The 27600-nt window shown below is 40.9% G+C and overlaps 1 protein-coding gene across 2 annotated transcripts in view; it reads left to right on the top strand.

Moving 5' to 3' along the window:
* The window catches only part of COL4A6 (collagen type IV alpha 6 chain), a 190583-nt gene that overhangs the window by 2091 nt on the left and 160892 nt on the right, over positions 1–27600 (top strand). The gene's annotated exons all lie outside the window — the stretch shown is intronic.

The following is a 27600-nucleotide window of genomic DNA, read 5'->3' as shown; positions in this document are numbered from 1 at the left end:
TTAGATGTATCCTGACAGAAATTTTTACCACTATGGCCAGCCTACTCTTCAGCTGCCAGGGGAACTTTTAATCTTTTCAATGAACCATGTACTTTTCCATACAGATCTTTTCTGCTATTAGAAAGGATAGTATATGTCCTCCAGAACACTGTGTATATGTATACAGCATTCCTTTTAGTACCAGATGTAATAAATGATTTAGTTTATAAACACAATATTTAGTTTCCTAATAGAATTCTTATTTATCTAAACTCATCTTAAATTTAAATTCTAAATTTGGGTGCATCTTCTCCGGCCTTGTATGCTGCTTTTATATATTTGTTATTATCTATAATAGTGGTCCTCTCCAGCTGTTACAAAACTACAACTCCCAGCATGCCCTGACAGCCAGCTGACACTAGGAGTTGTAGTTGTAGCCACCATCTGGGGAACACTGATTTGTAGACTGGCAATTGGTAAGGCTTAAAGTTATAGGACAGATAATAGGCTTAGTAGTCCTGAACGTCACATCCCATTGCACGTTATTTAATATTAGTAATATAGTTGTATGAGATGCTGTCATCTATATAATAAATATCAGCATCATGTCATAGAGCAGAAGGAGCTGGGCGGATTGATATATAACTTTATGGGAAAAGATTCTGTATAACTTATAGTTTATTGATTGGAATCTCTGATGCTTCTATGCCAAAGAGTCCATTGAGTAACACTGTCTACTGGACTCCTTACCACAGAATGATCAGGGATTCCAATCAACAGGTTACATGTTATACAGAATCTTTTCCCACATAGATATATATCTATCTGCTCGGTTCTTCTTGCTCTATAACATGATGGTGATAAATTACATACCATTGTCTTGGTGACAGGCTCCCTTTAAGGAACTCCATTCTTGGCTTCCTAAAAGGGTAGTGCCTGGTCCCAATCTTCTTATGCTTGACCTAACACAACCACCTAAATCCTGGACATTGAGTTTGCACCCTTAGTCTTAGTTTCTATGAATTTACCATAAATTATAGTACATTGGTATGTACAGGTATATTATGGTCATGTACTGATTGACTAGCACTTGCTCTGAAATCAGAATTTATCTTGAGTTTGGATGGTTCTGATGGTAAAGGCTTGTGGTGAACATAGGTGTGGACCAGACACATTTGAATAAGGTTTCTGTATTCATCACTGCTGTCAGAGATAGAAGGCCTGAAAAGATCCCATGTGTAGTATTTCTGACAGTCTGAGATATCAAATCAAACTAAGAAATCCATCTTGTGGTTAACCTCAGGTGGTGCACTTCTGGGACTCACATGTTTGCTCCGGGCTTCACCTACTTGAAATACTTTTCTGAGACAGTTATGAAATATCCTTGTTCCTGATTTGTAGTGTCTTCTGACGTCTGAGAAGTTACTTATGATATTATGAAAGTAGCTATTCTCAGACTTTAAGAACATTCTTAGTCTGTAAGTAAGAATCCTTATAATCTCAATAATTCCTTAGCACAATAAAAAAAAATCCAGTATGACTGCTTTGAGTTCTGCAGGAGCATAGATGCAGACCTTCTATGCCCAAAGAATGCCACAAGGAAGCCCCACAAGTGTGCAGGTACTCTACCTACAAAGGAATAGTCATACAGTCTACTAGAATCAAAAGGTGGATTCCCGCCAGAATCATTACTAAAACTGGTATATTTGGAGGGGGGTAGAGGGGGTGGTATAGCTTGTGGCTGCAGGGGAGACGAGAGCACAGAGCAGCAGGAACTTATGGATGGACAATCGTTGAGCCATTATTGAAAGTGTATCAGGACCTTAAGGACCTTTTTATATGGCTCATTATCCATCTATGTGCGCTTGCAGTGTCTTTACATATACATCTATGAGAAAGTAGTTCTCAAAACACCTCTCTTTTCCCTTACCGCTTATCTCCCGGATCTCATCTCCTAGATCAGCCTTCATTTACAGAGGTTATAACACACCTTGGTATTTGTGCTGTTGGGGCTTTATAAATAATCACTTTTTGCTGTAATAAACCATTGGCCGTATATCCACTATTAGGCCATGTTCACATGGCGTAAGAGACCAGCCGGATGATCTTTGCAGCTGCAGAGTTCTGATGCGGGCGAATCCGTGTGCGCCCGCATCAGAACTCCCCACAGCACACTATGAAGCAAGCAGCCGGAGCAGATCGCTTCATAGTGTGCACGGACAGGGTTTCCTACAGCCGTTATTCACTGAATAGTGGCCGCAGAAAACTGACATGCCAGTTGTTTGCGGCGCCGCTAGGGGTCTCAGGCGGAGCTTATACTATGGGGGACATTTATCAAGTTAAAAAAGCGTATTTTTCGGCGGAAAATGGCCAGATGGGAATAAATTTATTGGCAAATGGCCATTTTGCGAATAAAATTTTTGCATCTGGCCACTTTCTGGGGGGCGGGGACAGGGTGTGGAGGGGGCGGAACGGGGGGGGGGGCGCGGACTCAGAGTCTGCTCAATTCAGCATTTGTTTTGCTGAAAAAAAGTCAGGCAGTACGCCTCTAGATAAATCTCTGTTGTCTCGGAGCAGCGGGGACATTTTTAAGTCCACGGCAGAAAACGCCGGACTTAATAAATGTCCCCCTATGTGTATACGCTCCGGCCAGGATCCCATTGCCTGTTAGAAGCCCTGTTCACCTTCACCATTTGTGTATATTTTTTATATATTTTTGAGCTGTAAAATGCCTTTAACTTCTCAAAAATGGACGTAAATTGTACTTTAAAATATTTTTTTTTATATTGTTGAGTTTTACTGAGCCGTGGCAGATCCGCACCAACTTATGATGTGGCGATCGGGCACAGTGGCACATTGTTGCCTCTAGGGGCGCAAACATGAAAAGTGCCTAGGACAGCATTGACTAAATAGAGCCCAGGTCCAGGGCCACAGGTGCGCAGATTTCCACAGTTCCACAAATGCACAGTTTGACGTTCCCACCTCTGTACAGGTAGATGGCTCAACAGACTTTAAGGGGTTATCCAGCTCTACAAAAACACTTTCTTTCAGAGACAGCACCACTCTTGTCTCCAGTTCAGGTGTGGTTTGCAATTAAGCTCCATTCACTTCAATGGAAATGGGTTACAAAACCTGCACCCAAACTGGAGACAAGAGTGGTGCTTTCTCTGGAGAAAAGTGGCCATGTTTTTGTAGCACTGGATAACCCCTTTAAATGTCTATCTAAAAGCTACTGTTGTCAGCCACCATCATATCTATAAATTATTTGCAACTTCTCTTTTGTAGTTTCCAGATTATCAGACAGGGACATTGGTAGGACTTTAGGAATGCCAAGGTGCTGTCATTTCTAACACACGTCAGCTTGATAATGCAAGACAACGAGGCTGTGACATTGGGGGAAGAATGTGAAGCAATGGTGGGTTGTCTTAGGACTGCATACTTTACATTTTACTCTGGTGATACATTAGTCATACCATGACTTCAGCACAATGTAGGAGTAATCTATGGCGGACCATAGACATGATGGGACTTTCAGCTGTCAGCTTTCTCTCCTGCCTCCTCCCCCTTTAAACACTTGGCACTACTAGTCGTAATGATACAATGGGATTGGAAGTAATGAATTCTAACCCGTCTGATCCCTGTTTCTGTATTGTGTCTGCTGGTCACTTTAAATGTAATATTGCTCCCAAATTCTGCTGAAAATAGAGAGAGATTAGTTTTGAAGCATACTATGTATTAAGACATATTACAGTGCCACATGGAGAGGATTTCGGTCCGTTGCCCTCGGGTAGATGCATTTTCATATGAAAACTTTATAAGAAAAGTACAACTAAGTATAGGGTGAGTTATATTAAGGGGCTGTCAGGTGAAGTCATTGAAACTTGTTGAAACAATGTTGGTACAGTGTTCTTGGCAATGAAAGAAAAGCATTAAAATATATGAGTTATAAATAATCCCTTATTGCAACAAGCTTTGTATTACTTATGTGCAAGAAATTAAAATTACTGTTCTACTACTAATGTTCCAGAAGACATGTGATAGGTTTATTAAGAAAAATATGGGGGAGGTTTATCAAAGGGGTGTAAAGTAGAGCTGGCTCAGTTGCCCCTAGCAACCAATTAGACTCCACTTTTCATCCTTCACATATTTTTTGGAAAATAAAAGTGTAATCTGATTGGTTGCTAGGGGCAACTGAGCCAGCTCTACTTTACACCAGTTTAATAAATCTCCCCCATGGTTTATATGTCAGGATAGCAAACAGCCCCTAGGAGGCGACTATAACATAAAACTGCAGGGGCAATTCTTCACCAGCCAAAAATACACAGTAAGGCAAAGTTCACATTGCATTTTTACTGTCCGTTTATTGGATCTGTTTTTAATTGTTTATTTCAACGTACAGGAAAACGTGATCAACCACGTTTTTGTGTACAATAAACAGACGCAAAAAAAACCCAGATCCGTTTTAATACTTTTTAAATGTAAGTCAAGGAAGATGGATCCTAATGAATGGCATGCAACTGCATCCATTTTTTTTTTTTGCATTTAATTTTGCTATGTTAAAACGCAGTGTAAACCCAGCCTAAAAGGATCTATATAGGGGGTATATGGAAAAGTTACTATTTCATGTTTATATATTTTATGTATTCTTTTGCCATATTCTTATCACAAAACAAAAGGTGATGTGTAGTTCTTTCCTATAATGGCATAACATAAAATAATACTCATGCAGATAATTTTTATGTCAAAGTCTAATAAATGTCTACATATCTGCAAACATAGTCAAAGAAAAGTGAACATATATTCAAAGATACTGCTCTTTGTATAATGCACCTGTATATCCCCACTGTTGTAGGTGACCAATCACAGATTTATTTCTAGTAATATTTCACATGTGTTTATATACCTTCCAGACAGTGCAAACTTTTCCTGTCTCTTTCTATATCTGTACTTCTATTTATATTGCAGTCTCTGTCTGCATCTTCACTCTCGCCAGCCCCTATCGTCATGTTTGTGTCTGTGTTGGTTTCTCTGTCTGAAACAGCTTACATGTCATCTTAGTAGAATTGCCAATAGGTACATTGAGATATACCAGGACATTGGTATTAGTCCCTGATTCCAGTGGATGTTCTATTGATGTAATGGTGCAGCAGGGAGTAGAACTCTTCTGGCAGTGCAAAAACCATGGCACATGGTTTGACTAATAGGGTAAAATTACTTTTACTGCAATGTCAGCACTAAGTACAATGGGAGGCAACAGGAGTTTTTTTTCTTGGTTCTTTACACGTATTGTGGGGTTTTGAGGTGATTTTAGAAGATACATTTCTTCTGTATTTCATCATCATAGTTTATATGTAAGAACCTCAGCTTTGAAGTCTTAGCAGTTTAGTTTGACTTTGTGCTGAGAAGCGGAAGGATCAGTGATAAGTTTCTGGATGTGCGGCCATGTCTGCTTATTTTTTCTCAGTTTGACTTTGTGTTTTGACTTCTCTATAGCACAGTTCTCTCTACTATTTTCTAAGATGCCCAGTCTAACATACTTTATCATTGTTGCCGTCATGCCCTGATGAGGCACGACTGGTATGTCTACAACCCCTCCATTTAAGTGTCTGTGGGTGGATATGGTGCTTCAGAAGTCTTTAGAGTGTTCCATTCCTCTGATGTCTGATGTGGTTGAGCATTAAGGACAGTTGGAAAAAGTCAGAAAGCTTTTTATCAACACAACTTCAAGTGTCCTCCCTGTTTCAGGCATAATCTGGAAACTGATTTGTTCATGGACTTGGTTGCTTGGTAAGTAAGCCACTTCCTTTTGGTTTCAGCCAAACCAATCTGTGCTGTATGTAATATAGCACCCATAACAAATCTGTGAGCCAAGCATGTTTCTCTATATCCCTCTGATATCCTGTGGTGGCATGGCATGTTGGGATATGTTCTATGCAAAAGAACACTGAAGAGACACCATTAAGTGTCTTGATGGCAGTGAACTAGCCAGACCTTCCTCCGGGAAGGAACAACCTAGCCAAGGAATGTCTCCAATAAAGGAAACCACCCAAGCAAGGTATCCATCCACAGACAGCTGTTTCTGGGTATTTTTCCCTCATCAGTGTGGAGTAGGATTCTGGTTAGTGGGAGCATGCCTAGTAAGTGCATGAAAAAGGATGCTGGTTGACCTAATGGAAATCAACCAAAACACCGCAGAGACACCATCAATGTTCTAGAATACAATAACGTCGAGGACGTCGAGACACGTGATGGTGTCTCTGCAGTGTTTTGGTTGATCTCTCTGAGGTCAACCAGTGTCCTGTTGGGATATGTTCTATGACATGTTGCATTAGGGAACTTTGCTTGTATGGAAGAATATGGTGCTACACCAGGCAGATATTTCCCTGTACATGCTCATTGCAGTGGCTGTGGATTTACTTTGGATAATTCTTGTAGTATGGCAGAGGCCTTTAAAGTGGAAAGTATTCAACTTCACACAATGGCAACTAATCTGTACTTATCCACACAAAACTATACACTTGTTCTTACTGTAATGCCGAAGCATCATTTGTCTTAGTATATTACAACAATTAACTTGATTTTTGTGGAACAGGTGGACGTATAAAATGGAACTATCTACAACTCATTATCTTTATAAATAAGCTGTAAACAACCTTTGGCTCTTACTTGGTTAGGCTTTCCAAATTAAGCCTAGTATGTCATTGATATACTCATGATATCATCTAAGCCCCATGTCTAACACCCTGTAAATGTGGACCATGTGGTGGCATATGCTGTTCAAGATGGACCATATTTATTTGGTTAGACGCTCATAAAACTAGAATGCCCTCCGAATGAGCTGTCAGTCCATCGAATCGGTTCAAGAGTCAGATCATGAGGAATTTAAATTTTTCCCAGTGAGACGTTCATTTTTTCTTTTGGGAGTTGGTGGTAACTCAATTATGTCTCCGAGCCACCTAATGGTATACATAGTTTTACTGTCAATCTTTTTAAGTGCTTTCTATCCTCTGTCCAAACAAGATGATTAAGATTATTGAAAATTTCTGCACAGGTCACAGCAAAACCTTGTGATCCTATCAGCACAAGACAATATTTTGTAGTAATATTACTGTTGGCAACTGTATATATAATAACAGTGAATGGCTGGTCACAAAGATCTGTTATGACATATCTGAAAAGTCAGACGGCTGCATGTTCCACAGATAGTTCCAGGTCATGTCTTCCCTTTCAACCTGTGCAACCGTTCTCCAATGAAAAAAAACAAAACAGGAAAAGCAGAAACATAATGGCTCAGATTTACTAGTGCAAAGGTGCCACAGTTCTGTGCAATTTGCACAAAAATCAGCCTTGTATACATTAGACTGTTTAAGAATTAGACTCTGATCAAGCTAGTTACTATGAGCTTTGGGGTGTTTGTTTCTCTAATCTTTGATACTTCCACACAGACCACTATGATCATGAATTGGTATTTTGCAGTATACTAAAATATAGCCCACATGAAAAGTGCTGATCATAGGGTGGGACTGTAGCATGTACATCACCATATGTGCTTTATCCCCTATACCTTTTCTAGTCCTATGTAACGATGTAGAGAGCTGTGCCACAAGACCTATAATGGACATCCTGTCTTGTTTTAGGACTGTTTGACGGTGGGGTCCTAATGTGTCCTAATGAAACCATGCCCACATGCCAATGTCAATGGCCACAAAACTTTGTGAGTAAAACAGCAGCTTTAGGGCCCGTCGACATGTCAGTTCTTTGAGCGGAGAGGCTTGAAGATCTGAAGCGCGCAAGCCCTCCCATTCAAACAGAAAGAAGGCAGGATTCGGCACCAAGTCTGTGCTGGGGCATTTTGCACGCAATTTTGGCGCTGATTCTGTAGTGTGACCGGGCCCTTAGCAATACCATTCAGGTATTGGCCAACACATGCAGGAGGGGTTTCATCAGAATGCAGTTGTTGCAAAGTGGGACTTGTACTTGGAGTTCCCCCTGTCTCACCCGATTTTGAGGGTTGCAATAGAAGTCCACAAAAGCAAGTATTTTTGGTGAACTGTTAAATTTACGTTTTTTTGTTTGTTTTTTACTGCAGCTGCTACAGGGAATACTTAGTTGACTATGTAAACTAAAATCTTAATTCTTTATTCCTTTACAAAATCCTATTTTGAAATTCACCTGTTCTCTCTGTCAAAAACCAGATTACCGAATGAGGAATAAGATTGAATAGAGAGGTCTGGTAATAATTTGCTTTGGTCCCAGAGGAAACTTTAATATGCTGTTCTGTGGTTAGATCTGACCACAAGCTACATTTGGAAACAGATCATAGCAGATGAATGCACAGTGACACAAAACATTTCTGTGTTCTCTTTTTAAGCTATGACCAATACTTAAACCACATTTTCACATTTCAAACTTTTCACCCTCTAAAACAATGTGTTCTGGCTCCGCTCCGCTGGACTCAGTGTTCGTTTTTATTCAGTTCAGTGGTGTCAGTGACTCATGATCTTGTCAAGCCAACTGCGGCTTTTAATAAGACCCATTTCGGCATCTACATTTACCACATGCAGCTAGACTGACAAATCTCATTAAGTTTTATAAGATATAGTAGGCAAGGGGGAGGTTTTCAGAATAGTGATATTAAACCAAGAATGGAAAGATATATTATATATTTAGTACCTTAGGATTGTTTTTAATAGAACGAAAAGTTAAAGGATATGTCAGTATTAGAGATGAGCGACCCTCGAGTACATTCAGGTTTGTCCAAAGCCCAAACTCTCGGTGGCTTTAGTTGGATGCAGCTCTAAGGCTGACTCCAACTCCCTAGGGCTGGAGGCCAGGTTCACCAATTGAACTGATTGGGAGACATTTGTGAAGGTTGTGCCACGAAGAAGACACAGATTCTTACCTACTCTATAGCATACAACAGCCTCTCTTATTGCCATGCAAAGGGTTATATGTAGTCTGCACCAGTAGTTGGTATGTGGCAGAGTAAGATATACTTGAAGGCCAGGACCCAAGGTGCCTCAGCAGAACATTGTCAAGTCCATCACATCTCATAGTCCCTCTAGGTCCATTCACATCATGCAAAAAAAATAGGATTAATCAGACCAGACCTCCTTCAGCCATTGCTCCTTAGTTCCATACAGATGCTAACCTACCCATTGTAGGCACTTTCAACAGTGTTATTCACTTCATCTTACAGTGGTTATGGCTGATCAGTGTACAGTATAAGTTTGCCTGTAGAAGCTGCCCTACCATGCTTCTTAACATGCAACATGTTAGTGGTCTGTGTAAATACCTCCTGATGCTGATTTCTGCCCCTATAATGTCGGTATACTTTTATGTCCATATAACAGCTTCAATGCTTGGGCCTCATGTGGCTCCACTGGACCAGATTTGGATTACCAAAGGTTACTATATGGATCTAAGTCCAGTTCAATAGAACCACTGAAAGTGTGCATATTGCAGCCACAATATGGATGTTATCATATACCTACAGTACAGGTATAAAACAGACCCTAGAAGCTCATGACAATGCAGGTTTTACATCAATATTTTTTTTTTTTTTTGCATTTGCATGTTTTTGATCTTTAGAACCATTGACAATACAGGTGTTTAACATACTGGCTGTATTCCCCACCACCTGAAAGATTGTTAATGCTTTCTCCTTATTCTATAATGAAGCTGTGTGGGAAAACAGGGCCTCAGATTATGTGCTTGGTTTTGTGAATTCCCAGTGGATAATACAGACAGATCTTGGCTTCATTTGCTCATTTATTTTACGTGTTCTGCTCAAACTTGTCCTGATCTTGTTCTGATATTAGAATGCCTCTCAGCCATTCCCTCAGCTGTGTTTTCCCTTATCAAGAGCATTGTCAAGTATTTGTATGTGATATTTTCCACAGCACACTCCTGCATGTCTGATGATCTGCCCTAGATGCACAAAATTGCACGCCACATGAGATCTCTATTCTGCATACTTCTAGTGATAGTATTTGGAGGAGAATAGTTACATTAGAAGTAATTGATTCACGTTTTACCATACATCCCATTTTACATAGTACTCAATGGTCTGATGGCTCCTGCAATAACAGGTATTTATAATATATGTCTAATGCATTTACATTTAATTACGTTTTGTAATAGGTGCTTGGTATATATGAACCCATAGTGCTGTTTGTAGGTCATGTGTTTCTGCCGTAAGACACTGTATTCTCCCCTGAAGGCACTGTGGAATATCTCTGTAATATGACATGTGTTGGAGCATGCCACAATTTTGCCACAGCTTAAGCTTGACTGTATAATATATAAAGCCCATGGACAGTATGGCCCTATAGATATAGGTGCCACATTGAAGATACTAGTTTGTCAGTCCTCTCTATGATGACTAGGTAATTCAGTCCCACAAAGTAGGCTTCTGGGACTGCAGTTTGTAATGAGAAAAGTGTACATGGATCTGGACCACTGAACTACACATACCATAATCTGTCAGCAAACCATTTGTGCCTTTCTGTTTAGTTTATTGTTACACCCCCAGAAATTTCCTTTAACCCGAACTTTCGGCATTTGATTAGTTGGATAAAGCCCTAAGGCTATGTGGAAAACATGGATATAGTCATTGGCTGTATCCATGTTTCCCAGACAACCTTAGAGCTTTATCCAACTTTAGCAGCCCCCACTAATCAAATGCCGATCGTTTGGGTTCGCATGGACTCGAACCTGAACCCGGTTCGCTCATCTCTAGTGCTAAGCAACATAGGTCTTACTGTCAGAACCAGGATTGCACTCAGAACATAAAGTCATAAAATAGGATGATTCAAATGTCAAGATATAGGGAGAAGGAGATTGTAGAAAGTATGAAACCCACTGTCATCATATTGTCCCACAGCAGTCAGTTGCCTGACACATGTTCTGTCTGTCACTTATCAAGTGGGGGGTTGTCCCTCCAAACGCTCTGGTCACTGTTAATACACAGCTCCAGAAATTCAGACCCATTGTCAGCCCCTCCGTCATGGTGGCAGCTCTTAGTCCGGGGGAAATCATGACTTTTTGTAGTGCTAAATGATCGATTTTAACTATTGGGTGACAGCTGAAGCTCAACAGTTAAAATCAATCTCATAGCGCTACAAGTTTTAATTTATTGTGGCCTTACTCTGAGTAGACTCCTGTCTTATGATACATAAGGCCACCTTGTCGTAGTCATTTCCCAATAGGAAAATCCTTATAGACACAGCGTCCAGTGTTTCAGTAGCTCAGCATCTTCCCAACATGTCAGCTTAGCAACCAAGTTTAGCAAAACTATCTATCAACAACCACACTAGTGGTACCATATAGTCGGCTCTAACATCTCCTCCCCAATTAACCCCCAACAAACCCCCCCCCCCCCAAAAGCAACAGCATGTTGTATAGTGGTGGTAATTCCTCGCTGCCATGTTGCTATTGAATTGAAGCCGCTAATCTTTTTTTTTTTTTTTTTAAAGATTTCATTTATGCAATTTTTTAATAATAAAAACGACAAACAAACGACAACAAAATAAGGGAAAACACTACAGGCAATGAGTCTTCCACAGGCAACAAGTCATACAGTAAGAGGCCAGGCAGTGGAACATAATACAGAATATAGATGGAAACACTGAATTATTAGTCCGTATTGTCCATGTTAACATCAGGATATCTTATGCAGGATCTAATCACTATCTCTGGTAGCAACTCGTAGGACAAACAACAAAATGAAGGGTGAAGCCGCTAATCTTTAAAGCGGCTCTGTACATACAATCTGCCGCCCCCAAACTGCTGTGATGTAGTTATTATCCTAAAAAACTACTTATAAACTTGCAGCTCTGTGTCAAGTTGGCGTGGTCTAGTGCATGCATGCCCTAGGATTGTGACACCCCTCCCTCCCTCCTCCTTGCCCTCTTCATCATTAGGAATGCTACCGCACAGGATTTTTCCCATTCATCATCTGTCCGAACACTGCACAGGTGCCTTAACGATCCAGCACATGTGCAGTGTTCACACAGGTGATGAATAAGAGAAATTGTTGGCATTCCTGAAGATGGAGGGTCGGAAGGAGGGACAGAGGGGGGTCACTTTAAGAAAATGCTTTCCTAGACAACCATTTATTGCTATATATATATATATATATATATATATATATATATTGCACATAAGTACACATGCACATATGTGTGCATATGAATATATTTATACAGGTGTAAAGACTGTAAGTGAACACAGCTATTAGCTGTGGGAAGTCCTTGTAGTCACTGTTAGATTATAGTCTGTGTGGGTTTCTTTTATGTATAGATGAGCCAACTGGAACAGGAAGGTTGTCCTTTTGTATTTCCACATTGGCCTGTAACGCTCTGACACTATTCCAGACTTCTGAGCGGCCAAGTGAAAGGAATCACTTGGCCTCAATGGTGTGTTGGAAAAGCAGCCTTTGTAAAGAATCAGGAAACTGCGTAGTAGCTTGGCCTCTTCACTCAGAGGATACTATACCCAAACATATGTAATAGATTTATAACATGTATTATTACAACATTTTTGCAATAAGAGGACAATATCTTTTTGAATTCAGATATTCTATGCTGTAATGCTACATTACCACAATACTGGATGACTCAAGAACTCAGTAAATGGAGATCTCCAGGAAACCTTAGTGGTATTTTTCCTAGTGTGGTAGCACAGCTCTGTGAATGTTACACAGCGAGGCAGGGCAGCTTTCAACCTCTGCTTTCACACCTATTAGTGATCTTCTGCACATGTTTGGGATAAGAGTGCCATAGTGTATTGGGGGATAAAGGAAATATTGGCATTTATTGAATTGTGGTTGAAAATTATAATACACATCTCAATGGTTTCAAAGAGCAAGTAGTCCAATACTCACCAATAATGCATGTATCCTGTAGTATGCATCAGTCATTTCTCTGCTAGCAGTGCATATGGTATCACCCTAAAATAAGCGTAGGTCTATGTAGGATCTGTAGGATCACATCTGTCTTCTGTTTCAACAGCCTATATTGTGTTTGCAGGTTATGCTGCCCAACGTACACAACAGCTCGGTGGGGCTTTTGCCAGACAGCATTAGAATAAGTACAGGCGGCATGTCAACAGATTAACCCACTGGTGTGTGACATGCCTGAATTTCCACACTCCTATGGGGATCTGGATGTGCCCCATCACACCATTTTAAACTAAAAAAAAAGCATTTATGTCTGGTATAACAGTTTCTTGTGTTGTTTTTTATAACTACATGTTTTAGTACCTACATTTTCTATGGCATTTCTCTCTTTCACATTTGCCCTAAAAAATCAAACTTGATTTAAAGGGGTTATTTATCCAGTGCTTCAAAAACATGGCTATAGAACGGCCTGTCTAAGCTGACAGGCCGCTCGGCCAATCACTGGTCATCACTGCCGCAGTCAGTGACTGGCTGAGCGCCCTGTCAACTCAGACAGGCCGCTCTGTAGCTGCAGCGGCTCAAAGAAGCGAGCAGAGGGCAAAAGAACACCAGGAGCGTTGAGAGGTAATGTATACAATTTTTTTAATACAATAGTCAGCCGTCTGCTGCACATCACTATTATACGTAATGACGCGCAGACGCCGATTTTAGGCGATGACCAATTATTCAGCTGATTAACGCTCCATGTAATAGGTCCCTAAAACTCATAGCAAACAAGGAGCAAGTCCTGTAAGGCAGTTTTTTGGGGACAAATTGCAATTCTGGTGCATTTGCCGTAGTATATATGCCGAGATAGGAGGTGCAAACTTGTGAAAAAATTCATTTAAAGAATAGCCTCCTCCAAAAATTTTAATTAACTATATATAAAAGCCTATGAAGAGATATATAGTGATCTAGACATGTTTTCTACATGTGTTTTCTTACATACAGGTTGTTTTACAACAGGTGAAAAATGTTCAGGATCCACAAGAAATGCCCTGTTTGTAACATGGACATGACCTGTACTGTGGCTATCTGTTCCTTAGAAGCAATCCAGATATAGGATTTCTAGCAATTATGACATCATGGAATGTATCTAGAGATAATCTTGTTGAATGGAGGGGGAGGGGAGGGATGCACGTCTGGAATTCCATGGGAATGTGAATCAGGCACAGGTACAAGCTAGAGCCTTGACATAGTTCAATAAGGTGAAACACTTGATACCAGTCGGTACTCAGTAACATTTAGAGAACTAGAACTAAGACAGATGAGCATAATGCTCAAGTTTCAAAAATATGGTTCACATTTTATTTGCTTTCACATTTACAAAAAAAATGTAATAGCACCCACATTGGAAATCAGAGATTTGAGAGTGCTAGATAGGCTGCTATGTTGTTTTAGAACATGAAGTCCTAGTATATTCTTATTTTATAGCTATCTTGTATAAATTAGCGCATACATCAGTTTATTTCTTATATATATAAAAAAAAAATCACAGCAAAAAAGTAAGTCAGGGGTTCCGATCCTGCTGTTCGGTTACTGCTGTTAGCTTACGGGCTTCTAACTATAGACTTGTAAAATCACTTTTCAGTAGTTGTTGGGGGAAGGGCAGCACAAGACTTGTGTTCCTCATCAGTCAATGTATCTCCACAGCATTGCTTTTCTTATAATGGGGATTGAAGATTTGTAGTTCTCCAAAGCAATTCTCCAATATCTAAAAAGTGTAAAGTGGGGTAAGTAGTTACAGGTGAAAAAATAAATCCTGCAGTATGACACAGGAGCATCCATTTTTGGCATCCATTTAATGTACACGTTTTAACCTTTTTAACAGTATAAAGTGTTCACTCAGTGTGAAAGTAGCCTAAATGTATTACTGTCTTTTAACGAAACCTTCAACATGTCATAGAGACATATGAAAACTTGTGATTGGTTGGCGTTTGGGTGCTGAGAACCTGATTGATCACTAGAATGTGTGGAGAGAAGCACTTGGCTAATAAAAACTTTAGACATGTCTCAATGACATGTTTAAGGTATTGTTAAATGACAGGGACAGTCTAACGCTTATGAGAAGGATTAAAGTTTGTGGCCAAAGGCAAGTCACTATACTCAGAAAAGTTATGGATTGACTGCAGTAGTGCTTATTCAGTTATAACGTAGTCATGAATGGAGCCAAGTGTTGTCACAAGGAAAGAGTTGAGATGTGACAGGCCAGAGAACAAGACACGAATAGTCAAAAAGAGAACTAACGGTCAGAACCAGGAGATGAAAGCAGAAGAAAAATCCTAAGGTTGAGGAAGAGACAATATTCAGAAACAAAGCCAAGGTCAGGACCAGAGTCAATGAGTCAAACCAGGAACAACAGAACAAGAAACAAGAGCCAAAACAGCTGACCCTTAAGGCCCTATTCCACCAACAGATCTGACGACAGATTATCTGCCAAAGATTTGAAGCCAAACCCAGTAGTGGATTTGAAAAGAGGAGAAATCCAGTCTTTCCTTTATGACCTGTTCTCTGTCTATAGTCTGTTCCTGGGTTTGGCTTCAAATCTTTGGCAGATAATCTGTCGTCAGATCTGTTGGTGGAATAGGGCCTTTAGTCAGCAGACAAGGAAAGCATCATAGTATGATTCCCCTTTAAATAGGTCACCTGGCCTGACATTAGCTTTGAGTGCCAGTTGCTTTAGCACCTAACACAGCCAAAACAGGAGACTACAATCTGTTCCCTCAGAGCCCGGGAGAAGAGGAAGCCTCTGGTTGCTTTGTAGCCAGACAAGGCTGTTAGCAAGGGCTGTGGCTGATTACTGGAAAGCAACACTAGAGCTGGGCAAGGTAACTACTATTAGAGTAACACAAGCAATGCACATAAATTGCTTAGAGGGTAATGATGAACATTTAAAAATATTTTTTTTTTTAAACAGGCTTTCAGACATGGGTCATGGGTTTTATAAAATTAACATGCTAGACTCCCCTGGTCTTCTGCTGATATCTGCTTCTTCTGGGCTCTACTGTAACAGCCCGACAAGACCTACTCCCTCAGCCTGCCAGTGACTGAGGACCAAGATTGGCTGAGTGGACAGGTCCTTTGGGAATGGCACACAAACTGGAAGAGGTAAAGACCCGTGGAGGATCGAGATCATTGATGCAGCAGCCCTGAAGAGGTTTTTAGTTTTGTCCTGACATCCCCTGGTGAGCTACCTACAACTGCTTGTTGTAGGAAACAAGTCATAGGGGCACATTAACCAATATGGGTCCCTGGCATATGCCCTGGAAAAGGTACAGATTTTTGCCATTTCTGTGGTATACGCCAATCTTAAGCCCCACTCACTTGATAGGCGGACAGGGACGGCGCAGCATGGCGGAAAGGAAGTGTGGCCTCCTCCGATGCCAAATTTATCATGGTTTACGCCCAGTGGCAGAAATCTACACCTGCTCCTGAGTTCTCACTGGAATTACTAAGAGGCGTGAGCCTTCTTGTTTGTGAAAATAGTGCTGAATACCACATTTACAGGTTTAGCAGAGTCCAGTCTAGGCACTGAGATATTTACTTCTGTGAAGGGGAGGGAGGTGTGAATTGTAGTCTGCCGTTATTAAACTCATTGTGGCTCGTGCCCTTTGCAGTCATTGGCACCTTCCATGCGCTGGCTTACACCTGATTTGGCTTTCATCCAGTTCAGTCTAATGCTTTAGTTTGTGTAGTATTGTTTCTCTTCAATCTAGCTACGGCAGGATTACCGCAATCGTGTGAGATTTATAAAAGCAAGAAAAGTGATCTCTACTTCACATATTTTTGAAATAATAGATTGTAGACCAATGCACTATAAAATATTGGCCAGTTATTTAACATTTATTACAGAAATATTCTGCACACACACCATAGTTTTCCACCAATGACAATAGCAAGAGCTAGTAAAGGAGAAGTCTGTCAAAAATTATTATGAAAGTTTTGTATTGCCCCCCAAAAGTTAAACAAATCACCAATATATTCTTATTACGGGTAATGCTTATAAAGTGCTTGTTTCCCTGCTTTTACTACTGCATCAAGGCTTCACTTCCTGGATAAAATGGGGATGTCACGACCCGACTCCCAGAGCTGTGCAGGCTGTGGCTGCTGGAGAGGATGATGGTAGGGGGACACTGAGGGACACAGGGCACGGGAGGGACACTGAACATCCCTGTGCCATCATCCTCTCTAGCAGCCACAGCCCACACAGCTCTGGGAGTCGGGTCGTGACATCACCATTTTATCTAGGAAGTGAAGCCTTGATGCAGTAGTAAGTGCAGGGAAAAAAGCACTTTATAAGCATCTCCTGTAATAAGGATATATTGGTCATTTGTATAACTTTTGGGGGGCAATACAATACTTTCATAAAAATTTTTGCCGGACTTCTCCTTTAAAGGGAACCTGTCACCCCCCCGTGCCGGGGTGACAGGCTCCCGGCCCCCCGCTCCAGCCCCCTATACTCACCTGATCCCGCCGGGTCCCGCTTCTGGATCCGGTCGGGTCACGGAGATCTCAGCCGCTGCAGCTCGGCGCGCGCTGAGAGATGAGTCCAATGCTCATAGAGAATGACGGAGCGCTGGACTCGCCTGTCATTCTCTATGAGCTTTGGACTCATCTCTCAGCGCGCGCCGGGCTGCAGCGGCTGAGATCTCCGTGACCCGACCGGATCCAGAAGCGGGTCCCGGCGGGATCAGGTGAGTATAGGGGGCTGGAGCGGGGGGTCGGGAGCCTGTCACCCCGGCACGGGGGGTGACAGGTTCCCTTTAAGCCAATGAAATGCAAAGTAAAAGGGGGATCGGTCCCACAGAAGGTGGAGCACAGAAAGCAGGTGGTCTGGCAAGCATCTTGGAGTGTAAATAAACAGTCTACAACTAATGAACCAAAGAAAACCGTCTGGGAAATATCACATCACCAGGTACCAACAATAGAAGATAAAAAGAGGTGTCAATAGCATCGACAGCAGTGAGGAGATAAGAGAAAGAAGGAGAAACATTCCACACCTTCTAACACGGTTCCCAGTGATGGAGCGCAACATATGATGTAGGTAGGATGCCAAAAGGGGGTTAGATACCCAGGGGTCCCAAGAAATTAGTAGAGCATCCTTAGACTCTTTAGGTTTTACTAGCTGGTTGGATTCTTGTGTATTTCAGTCAATGTGCTTTTTGGATGAATATTAGATAATGTAAGATGTGGGGTGGTAAATGTGAATGTGGGCTGCAAATGGAAAAATGACATAGTCATAATAAAAGATGTATGTGATTCATTTTAGTTCCATGACCACCCTCTTAGTTAAAATCTTCAAGTATCTTCCATAAAGATGCATGCTCATTTTAGGTATGTGCAGGTGGTAGTGGGTCATGTAGACAAGAACGTCTACCACCTGTTGTATTGAGGAGACCCACATAGTAAAACAACTTTAATCAGTGTCCTAGTAAAGTGGCAACACAACACTTTGCTGATCAGAGTAAACTATCTAGCAGCAATGAGTACTATTATAAGGAAAGGTATCTGTTCATAGCTGGACAATGATGCATTCTGGGTGGGATTAACATTATCTTAATACTATGTCATATGAGATTCAGACGAAAACAGGAATCCTTCACAGATTATCCCGCTAGCATCTGGAGATGAACCTCACCCCCACAAATACAGTATATCTCCAAACATATGAACCTCATTAAGTGTAGAAGCCTCAGTCCAAGAGAGAACAAGGTGTTATTCATGTACTGTCAGAAGGACAGAAAAGTGTCCACCTACTCAGGTTCTACACCTGCTAAGGTTACATATATAGCAGGAATAATGTCATAAATGGATTTGCACAAAATGTTTTCCTTGATGTTAACTTTACCTCTTGTTTATAGTACAAACAGTCCATACATGTCCTTGTTTGTTGTTTAATTTGTCTTTATAAAAAGTATTATTTCTTTATATTCCTATAAAATATATCTTCATATTCCCTATGATGAGATACCTGGAAAATGTTTTGCACATGATTCAAAGGAAACTACAGTACAGTTATACTAATGTAACTAACTGTAGCACAAATCCCCTTTAGGGTATGCCCACATGTGGTGGATATACAGTGGATTTTCAGGTGGATGTAGTGAATGAGATTTTTAGAAATTTCATCCAAGTAGAAAAATCTGTGCAGGGCAGCAAAATATAGAAGAAAGCAGAGTTATTATGGATTTCGACTTCTCCATTGAAGCCAGTGGGGAAAATCTGGAAAAAAATCCACATTATGTCAATGAAATCAGCATATAGCTCTCTTAATGCATGCCTCCACCAATAACACCTTTTAACATGTGACAAACATCTTGAGACATGTCAAAAGGTTGGTCGTGGCCTGAGTGTTCAGACCGTGACCAATCAGGAGAATTATCTAGGAAAGACCTGCGATAGGTTCCCAGTGTCTATGTGAGCGGGACGCCATATAGACCTACTTTATTACATTATGCTGTGTTGGTCACGTCACACAGGAGAGTCAGGAGAGAATGCAAGATTGATCATGGTCTGAACTCTTTAAGGACAACTCTGGTGAAAATTTTTTCCCAGTACTTGAAACACATTACAAAGTTATATAACTGTGTAATATGCCTCAATCACCTATCTGCCCCCCTTCCCTATCTTTCCCCCCCTCAGCCCCCACCAGGAAGTGAAGTAAACTAATTCTTACCTAATGACTGTTGACCCCAGGCTTTTCTGTGGCAGCCATTTTGTGACAATGACATCATCAAGAGGGAGGCGGGTCTAAGCCTTATTAAGCCAGCCTTCCTTTGTCAGATGACTTATGTTGCTCAGGTCTGATTGGCTGAGCAAGCTGTAAGCCATCTACCAGTTTTACAGAGTCAGTTAGACATCACAGGAGATAAAGTGCATCATAGGAAAATAAATGAAAAGGTATCGTATGTCTCCTGGCCCTAACAGCTTTCTATCAGTGTTGGCAGTTTGGAACAATACAATACACCTACAACTGACAACCGAGCAATCGTTCAGCCGTCAGTTAAATCTCCCGCCTGCCACCTGTCCTTCCCATACTCAGGAGCGTTTGGCACGGCCGAGCACTCCTGTATTGCCTATTAGGAGGGGTAAGCCACAGCAAGAGTGCTGTTGCTGCAGCTTATCTCTTCTTGAAAAAAGGGGTCGACTGTGATTTATCATCACGGTACCACTATCCACCAACATCATCTGTCAGTGGTTAATTGCAGGGGCCCCATACACCATAAACTGACAACTGAATCTACCGCTAGCATTGGGGTCAGCCAACATACGTTTAATGCGTATGGTCACCTTTATACATTTATATGCCCTAATAGGACCATGTAAGGATAGAGATTCTCAAAATCTTTACATTGACACTCCACAACAAAACACACAATGTTATTATACTTTTGTAGGGTATATACTAAATGTTGGTGAGAAGAAACAAAGCTACAAGGGACCAGTGTGTCGCGTGTGCTGCCACATGTAACTTATGGAACTACGTCATGTGCTAGCATGATAAGACTATGTTCAGACAACCTAAGATTTCGGCCGTTCTGTTACCCGGCCATGTCACAGAATGCCCGGTTCTGTTAAGTTTATCCCGGCCAGTACTGCAGTACCGGACGGATGATCCTCAATTGTGCTGAATTGGGATGCAGGCGTATCTGTGTGCCCCTGTATCTCAATTCACCATAGCCAACAATGGAGCATGCGGCCGGAGCCATTGTATGACTTGCCAGGCTTGTGCGGCCGCTATTCAATGAATAGCGGCCACACAAAACTGACGTGTCAGTTTTTCGTGCGGCCCCTAGGGATCCCGGCTGCAGTTTATACTATAGGGGAGATTTGGCTCAGTTGCCCCTAGCAACCAATCAGATTGCACCTTTTATTTTCCAAAGAATCTGTGAGAAATGAAAGGTGGAATCTGATTGGTTGCTAGGGGCAACTGAGCCAGTTTCACTTTACACCATGTTTAATAAATCTCCCCTTATGTGTATACAATTAATCACAGCTATTGTTGTGAATCAGCAACGGTCGTAATTAATTTAAAACTTACATTGTGTGAACATGGCCTTATACATATACATTTTTTAGTAGTCTATGGTATCTCTGTTTTTGTGTGTGTGTGTGGGGGGGTGTCTATATGCAGACCTGTAAAATCACTAAAAGTGGGAACTTGGCCTTAGTTTTGTTTGTAAAAATGTCAGACAGCCCTTTTAATTTTCTACCATGATATAATCTAGTTGGCAAACATTATAATAAAAAGCTAGCATCAGCCAACAGATCAATGTTTATTACATTTGTAGCACAGCCATGTCAACCAAATTGCCATTGATTTCAGAGCCTGCAGCTTATGCTTTCTGGATAGAATTGTATATGAAAGGGGAACTCCGGTGGAAAAAAAATGTTTTCATATCAACTGGTGTCAGAAAGTTTTATAGATTTGTAAATTACTTCTATTTAAAAATCACAAGTCTTTCTGTACTTATCAGCTGCTGTATGTTCTGAAGGAAGTGGTGTATTCATTGGAGTCTGTCACAGTGCGGCAGTCGTTGCTCTCCCTCATGTGTTTGTGATTACAGCGGCTTGTACTGTATTATGAGAGGCCTGTCATGTGTGGCCTGCTTTCCCCTGGTGAATAGGATTTCAACAAGCTGCTCAGTGTTTTATCACCTGTCCTATGAATGGTGATCTGAACCAATGCACTAGTGCAGCCTCCAAAAAGTTTTCATACTTGTATGTAAAGGCCCTTATTATTTGTTTATCTTTTCTTAAATGTCTTGTAGGTTTTATCAGGGTACAAGGCTTATTTAGTCGTAGGATGCATATTCTTTCAGATGTGAGCCTGGGTAGGCCACAACCTCCATTATCTTCGGATACTAGTAACTACTTAAGTCATAGTGCATACCATTTGCTTGTTTCATATACACACACATAAACACAATTGCTGCTTTTTTTCCCTCACATTTATAAATATTTTTAAATTCAGATTTTTTTTCCCTCCAGCCTTAAGGCAGTGACTGGTGTCAGCCAATAAGACCATGTCTGTTCCAACAGAAATAGAAACAAGTTGTATTAACTAGTCTCTATCTGACTTTGAGTCATTCTTGGCATATATAGCTATTTATTTTAGTCCATCCATGTAGCGTGTATTTTTCTAGCTGATAAAAATCAGAATTGTACGAGAGACAGTATCGATCTCATCCTTGGAAACATTCTATAAGTTCTAGAGAAAACATTTGGCGATCTCCAAGTGCTAATCATTTGTAATGTATTGCCTTACTGTGCTATGTAATCTGAGCCACAAAGATTGGGCTCCAGGATAATGAAGTTTATGTACCTAACTCATGGGAGTAATTTCAGCCGGAGGCTATGGAAAGTTTTGGTACACAGAATTAGCCAACAGGACTTATTTGCTGTTTATCATCTATATTCTGTATACGGATGTATATAACAATGGCATGGTTGTCATAATGTTCCCTGTGGTATGAGGCTATGTTGTCATCACATTTGCTCCTAATGTTTGTGGTTTAGCTATACACCTTATTGTGTACTTTTTGTATTTTACTTTACTTACTTTATCCTGTCCTCCTATCAGATCCAGATGTACATTTACCCTATGCTCAGTCATGGTTTTGTACCGCATTCATTTCCTCCTGTATGGTCTCACTGCTTAAGGATCTTAGATTTCTTAGAAAAATATTCCAACACAAACAATTTCCAACCATGCACTTGATAGGTGATAATTGCTGCATAGCTGTAGAATCAACTGCTAGCAATCGGTGGATGTCCCAGCTAGAACCTGTCTAGAATTTTTAACCCATCTAGCATTTATAACTGGAATACCCCTTCAAATACAAATGCATAGTGTCCTTGTCACCTAAAAAAAAACCTTGGACATCCCCTGGGTCTGCTGAGATCTGCTGAGATCAGAAGATATAGCTCGTCAGCCATGCTATACATTGTCGGAATTAGCGAGCAGCTGGGGAGTGGATGGTATGGCCACCTCACTCTCTCTCTGGCTATATCTCCTAATCCCATGTGGTGTCAACAGTGAGACCCACTGCAATCAGTAACTTTTGACATGCCTGATGACAAGTTATGAGCAAACTTACTAAACGTTCGGGTTCATCCAAACCTGTACACTACGGCTGCCAGGAAAACTTAGAAACGACCTATGGCTGTACGGCTTCTTAAGGCTGCATCTATCTTCTCCAGCCACCTGGAGTAAAATGCCAAGCGTACAAGTTCAGATGAACCCGAATGTTCGGTAAGTTTGAACATCACTTGTCATCAGACATGTGATAAGTTATTGATTGCAGTGGGTCTCACTGCTGAGACTGCATGTGATCAGGAGATATAGCCAAGTTCGCTCATCACCACTGATAACATTTTAAAAGTTATTTTTAATGAGTACTCTTTAGGGATTCCCCTAATCATATTAACCTGGCCCCTCCGAATAGGCACATGTTTGTCATGCATTATGGTTCAAAATCTAGAAATAGAACCAGAATGAACTGTACATCTGGAATGTATCAACTAAGTGAGAGGTCTGTAATGTTTAAGATCTAACTTGAAACGCGGGGGATCGTTTTTTCCCTGAGAAGTAACATTTGTATGTTTGCTTTCTTACTCATATACAACTTTACTATGCTAAGATTTTAATGGGCTAAAAATAATCACTTTTGTTAGTTGTTAAAATACACTGGAAAAAAAGAATACAAGTGAAATTTACAAAATGGTTATGAATGTATTAGAACCATGGAATAGGGTGGGAGATTACCACTTTTTTACAGGCCTTCACAGAAAGAGAAACAGATTGCTGATCCCAGGGAGACGAGCCAAACGATAACACTGCCGGCTGCTAGAGAAAGCGCTCAATGCAGTGAAATCCTAGGTGCGCCCTGGGAAACATGAATATGCGCTCTGTTTCTCTTCTGGCTCTACTAGGCATTGCTCCTCTCTAGCCAGAATCCTGCGCCACACCAATGAGGGGCAACACGCCGAAACAGCTGTATGTGGATGGATACCTGGCCTTGGTTTTTCCTTTGTCATTACATTGACTTATAGGGCCACTTAATATGGTGGTTTTGGGGTGGTTTCCTTACAGGAGCCACCCCTTGGCTGTGTCCTTCGTGGAGGGATATCTGGCTAGTCCTGTGCTTCGAGACTCTTCAATGAGGCTCCACGGGCTCTTCTTTTGCATATTCACAGAAAGAGGACATTTTTTAGAAATAGACCTAATATTAGCACAGTTAGACTCCTAATGTGAATAACAAAGGAAACGCAAGCATACTGCTTGAGTTGGATTTTATTTCTGGTTATAGTTAAAGGGGTCGTCCGTGGATAATTTTTTTTATATAGGGTTATATAGGCTTTTTTTATTTTAACACCACTCCCAGTCATATAAGAAAAAAAAATATCTCCATACAATCCCTTTAACTACAAATCTATGGACTACATCAGGCCCATGAAAGTCCATGAGTCCACAGGGAACAAGTTGGACTATATGTCAGCTTCCTATTTTGACAGGTTGGTAAAGTATAGCCCAATAGAAGGCAGAAAACATGATGGGAATGGGACCTAAACCTAAAAATGCCATGTTTGCATTAATAATCTCCTTTATCATAATCTGACTCCAAAGTAGACATAATATTGTCCCAGATTTTATCACATATTTTGCCCTATTTTGATGAAAAATGTGACTGGATAGGTTGTAGCTTTCCCAGGACGACAGAATGTGGTTTTAGGCCGTATGACTAATGTTCAGTCGTCACTACACTTTTATGGTCATTTTTGTCATTGGTCTTTGAAGGAAATCGTATTATTCTAAAATGGAATGTGAGGGCAGCGGAATGTCATTGTCCTGACCCAGATCGCAGCATTAAAACAACAGTTATCATTCTCTTTATGAACTTGGCACACTGTGCCACATACTTGAGATGGGTAATCACTGGAGACACGTTATCTAATATGTGAAGAATAAAAGGCTCAGCATTTTGCCCAAACAGCTGTCAAAACACAGATTATTATTTTTTTACCAATGGATCTCAAGCAAATAATCTGTGCCTGTCAGTTCACTCCCTTGTGGATTTTCTTTGTAATTTCTGTTAACACCATCACATACCTTCTTCCGGTGGGTGGCAGCAACAATGGCCGCCTGTGTGAAGAAGTCTTCATTAAATTGTTAATCCAACTCAAGGCAGTTGTGTGTGGTAATGAGTTCCCAGTCTGCTCCCAGAGGAGGCCCCAAATCCTAAATCTAACAAACCCCCACGCTAGCTTATCTATGTCACAAAGGGATTTCCTAAATCTCTGGTGAGACATAAACACTTCACCCATTTACACTTAGTCACCACCATCTCTATCATCTGCATCCTGTTTGGAATAGTGACTGTATAAAAGTCAGTATCTTAGCTTTTCTACAAATAAATGGATGAGTAATAGGCATATTGTGTTCAGAACCTTTAAATTAGGACCAGACACTAATACAGAACAGTACAAGACTATTAACCTTGGCTCTAGATTTCATCAGACAAGTTACTCGGTGTTGTTTAGTGCAAAAGCCATTTCATGCGAAACTTACGTCGTGTAGGGTTTGGGCTGTCTATGTTGTTACTTGCTAAGTGTTCAGGATCTTGTATGTGCCAGGTTTGGCATGTAACTTTTCCGATTTTGGTTCACAGTTGCCTGTACAGAGCTATATAACAATAGCACAGAGTAAGGCCTTATGCCTATGGCAGAGCTGTATGCATTAGTCTGCACTGAAACTCATAGACTGCCTTTTTGTTCTCCACAATATGGCCACAGGGACTCATGGTGCCATACCATGCGCCTTCATGTTCTGTTAGTTCAAAACAGAATTGCAATGCAACCAAATGCATAGGACCTAAAGCTGACATTTTTGTAGGCTTGTCTAACACTATCATGGACTGAAACCATGCTAAAAAGTTCACACCAGAATTAACATGAAATCCAGTAGAACCCAAGGGGGGAAGAAGAGTTGCGGCACTTTTCCAAATAGCTCTTTTTTTGAAATATAGGTCACAGATAGCGGACTACAGCTGTTTCACTCATTTGCTTATCTTCTTCTAGCCCATTCAGATTATGGTGATATGACTTTTCTCCCCAGCTTTCATTAAAGTGAATGTACCATCAGTACATTGACTTTATGTGTTTCACATGGCGCCAGTGCGGGGAAGCCAGTGCCACAGTAGTTTTTTTAAACAGCGGCCTGATTCCAGTGTACGGCACAGTTCTATTGCCGGGCACCGGCCCAGGCTGAAGCACTGGAGATGGGTTGGCCCACCCTCAGTGGGAGGAAACCCCCTTCCCTCAAGGACACAGCTCCATTGATTCTAATGGAGCCACGTCATAGAGGGACAAGGTTTCCTCCCACTGGGGGCAGGTCGGCCCGCCTCCAGTGCTTGAGCCCGGGCCGGTGCCCGGGAATAGAACGGCACTGTATGTAAAAACCAGGCTGCTGTTTAAAAAAAAGGACTGTGGCCCTGGGTTCCCTGCACCGGTGCTATTCTATCCATGTAAGACACTTAAAGCGTACTGATGTACTGATGGTACATTCGCTTTAAAGCTAACATTGATTTCAATGGGACCTCAAAGTGGAACAGAATGGAAGAAGCGTTAAAAACCATATTAAAAACCACATGGTTTGCTGTTTTTAATACATCAAAAACACCAAAAAGGATGTTTCAACTTTTCATATGAGCCCTTACCTGAATGATTTCTTTTCTACAAACAAGACTCACGACTCTCTTCCTGGAACTGACCTTTTTGTCCGACCAATTCTAGTGTTGTGTGAACTAGCTCATAATGTTATAGTGTAAGCCTAGCAAATATACTATATTTTTTAATTGTCGCATCTGGATATATTGGTCTTTTTGGGCACAATACACTTGACCATAATTTTGATTACTAATATGGGTCTATTGAATAATTTTTACAGTGTTGGAAATTGTCCCTATATCACAATGTGTCAGCCTGACTAAATATATATCTATCTTCTAGTGTCACTTAAGAGTTCATATGACATATGACACCAGTGGATGACAGGATGTCATCCAGCTTTGCATATGTTATGCCTGTCATGTAATACCTGATGGCCCCATGATCCTGTTGCATCAAAAACACAGCGTCAAAACCTTTCCCCTTTCAGAACTGGAGATGTAACCTTTGCTTCCTTCACTAAGATGTATCGGTTGTTATTCCAGAGTTATTGCAGCGTTTTTTTAGACATGAACTAGTAAGGCTAGACTCACACCATGGCTGGCTGTCCATTTCAAATGTCAGCTTTTTATCAAACTGATAGTTAGTTAATAGATCCATAGGTTTACAATGGAACTTCTGCCATGGTTAAAGGTGTCCATCTGTTATAGTTTAACAGGTTTCCATTAGAATTCCTTATTTAACAGGACAGATAAACAGAGGATGTGTAATGTTTCTGTCCTGTGAAACAACAGGATCCTGATGTTTTTTTTTCTGTGCAATGTAAGGCCCTGTTCACAAATGTGTTTATCATGTCCATTATTCTGCTTTGTTATAGGGGCAGAACAATAAAATTAGCAGAGCTCTGGGTTTATTGTACTATACACAGCAATGGTATCCAGTGGATCTATAATTTGGTCCATTGGTTTCGGTCATTTTGCAAGAAGAAACTAACACTGTATGCTGTGCTGTTA

Source organism: Dendropsophus ebraccatus, chromosome 10, assembly GCF_027789765.1.
Source record: "Dendropsophus ebraccatus isolate aDenEbr1 chromosome 10, aDenEbr1.pat, whole genome shotgun sequence".
Taxonomy (NCBI): domain Eukaryota; kingdom Metazoa; phylum Chordata; class Amphibia; order Anura; family Hylidae; genus Dendropsophus; species Dendropsophus ebraccatus.
This window is presented reverse-complemented; position numbering and strand designations above follow the sequence as displayed.